The 2,674-nt window shown below is 32.6% G+C and overlaps 1 pseudogene; it reads right to left on the bottom strand.

Moving 5' to 3' along the window:
* Nucleotides 1-628: 628 nt before the first annotated feature.
* On the bottom strand, nt 629-737 carry LOC120584166 (uncharacterized; annotated as a pseudogene).
* Nucleotides 738-2,674: the final 1,937 nt, after the last annotated feature.

Here is a 2,674-nt window from a genome sequence, read left to right as displayed (position 1 = left end):
ATTTATAAACACTTTATCTATTACAGAAAATAAATGAAATTTCAGGCTTTTGATGAAATGTCATGTTGAAATGGATAGTCCAAAAATCTATATTTAGATGACTGACTCCTGTTTGAAGAAGACATGATAAATGTTCCATGCATATAAACTGAAGGATGATGGATTTAATGATCATACCCTAACTGGAGAATGCTATTTTGGAATAATTAAATGTTCCATCATTTGCAAGTCTAAATAGTCCATTGTTAGTTCCCGTTTTTTGTCTGTCAACAGATCCTTCCATTTTCTAAAGGAAATTTATCATTAAAACAATGGAACTGATAGCAACATTCCATGAGAGTGTGTTAGCAATAGCACATTTCATGGGACTCTAATTCATAGCTATAGTTTAGGAAAACTTAATTTATGTATGACTCTGCTTCATAAATGACAAACATGACAAGCATTGTTTAAAAGCTACTGGTACATATTAATCTTCAGGAACTGAAGAAATCCTCTGCTTAAAGAGGTGACTAAACCTTTTGTCAGATAAAAAATCTCATGGAATAGAAAAACTCTCAAAAAGTATTTTATAATTAAATAATAGTAATTTTATTTTTATTATTTTTATTTTATTTTATTTTTTTTACGCCTATAGCACTTGGTATTCATAGGTGGTCTCCCATCCAAGTACTAACCGGGCCCAACCCTGCTTAGCTTCCGAGATCAGGCGTGTTCAGGGTGGCATGACTGTAGAAAAATAATAGTAATTTTATGATTTTCTTGTTGACCCTTATATCTTAGAATTTGTTACACTTTAAATTCTTACTAAAAATGTAATTATGTCAAGCATTTCAAAATAATTTTTTCTAGTTATCTAATTACATATGTCTTTACACTTTAATAAAAATTTAAATATTTGACCCCTCTAGGTCTTGTTCTTTTAGGCTGCAAAATGGTGGTGCAGAAAGGAGTGGGACCGAAAAAATATATATTTTACACATAAATATATTTATATATAAATAATATATTATTATTTTTATTATGTACATATTTATATTAGAAAAAACATAACTTCTTTCTCATGAAACACTTTAAATTTATGAAACAAGAAAATTTTTCCCAAACTCTCAAATGTTTGTCTTCATATTTCATATTTTTATGTACCCTTCTCTCTCTCTCATCTCATCTTTAGATAGATGATAGATAGATAGATAGATAGATAGATAGATAGATAGATAGATAGATAATAGATGTTAGATTAAAAAATTGTATGTAGGTATAACAATCTTAAATGGGAATGGCATAGTCAACAAATACATTGAATGACATATGAATGACAAATCCCTTAATTTTTGAGTTAATGGCTCCCCACCCTTATTAGTGGCATAGTTATATTCGTATGAATTATTTTCCTATAGCTGTGTTATATGAATATATAGAGAAACTCATCAAAACTTTACTATTTCTGTCACTAGGCTCTAGAAATCAAAACGATTAGATGAATCATCAGGAAAGCCTGGTCACATTACTGACCAAATTGGATCATTGAATTATTGAGTCAGATGCTACTCAATTAATTATTAAGATAGCTGAAAACACCAGACGGATCATCCCACTACTAACAGATTTTGATTGCCTTGAATGTGCTGTGTGGTCCATATGTGGAAACCTGAACATTTGTAGATAGGTAGGACTGGCGGGGCATGGCCACATGGGCTTCACCCAACTTAAGAAAATCATGGCAGGCCATTCAAAACTTTCTATGAATTAGTGCAGTGGCAGATACATGCTGATGAAGCAATGACTAAATTGCTCCTGACTTGATTAAAGCAGCAGAAATCATGGAGCAAGTAACTCACTGGAAGCTACAGTTTGATTTTAAAGGTTTTCGGACTCAACTTGGACAGGGTTTCTTGCAATCCTAGTTGATTACCTAATTTAAATATAACCAGCCATCTTATTGATTTTAATGGCCTAAAGCAGTTCTCCATGTTTGAGCAAGGACATTTGAAGATGCATAAGTTTCTGTATGTAGGTTGTAATGAAACACGATGATCCAAACTCCTCAAATCTGACCTGGTCAATTCAATATTTTTCAGACTCTCTAATGATCAAGTGTACTTCAATACTCAAAACTATTCTTGGAAATTTTAAACCCAATGTATCTGTGATGTCTATCATTAAAGATATACAGAAGCTAAATCATCTGCCATTTAGGAGATTTCATGAAGAGAAGTATCAGTGATTCAACAGCTTGTCTCTGAAAAGGTAAAGTCTTATACTGAAAATAAGCTTTTTTTCAGGGGACATATGAGTTTCCTTGAAAGAAAAAAAATTTAAGAAATGCTTCAGGGACATGGTTCCATAGTGTAGTGGTTAGCATGTCTGCTTTACATGCAGAAGGTCCTGGATTCACGCCCCAGTGGAGCCACGGTCCATGGTCTGTGGCCATGCCACCCTGAACAAGCCCAATGTCTGATCTTAGAAGCTAAGCATAAGCAGGGTCGGGCCTGGTTAGTACTTAGATGGGAGACCACTTAGGAAGACCAGGTGCTGTAGACATAAATAATAATAATAGTTAATAATAATAATAATAAATGATTCAGTAAATATTTTTAAAATAAGAAAAAGAAAGTGCTTAATCATTGGAGATCAGAATGATAAAGCAATGTATAAACTATGAAAGACTGAT

Source organism: Pteropus medius, unplaced genomic scaffold (genome assembly GCF_902729225.1).
Source record: "Pteropus medius unplaced genomic scaffold, Ma_sr-lr_union100, whole genome shotgun sequence".
NCBI lineage: Eukaryota > Metazoa > Chordata > Mammalia > Chiroptera > Pteropodidae > Pteropus > Pteropus medius.
This window is presented reverse-complemented; position numbering and strand designations above follow the sequence as displayed.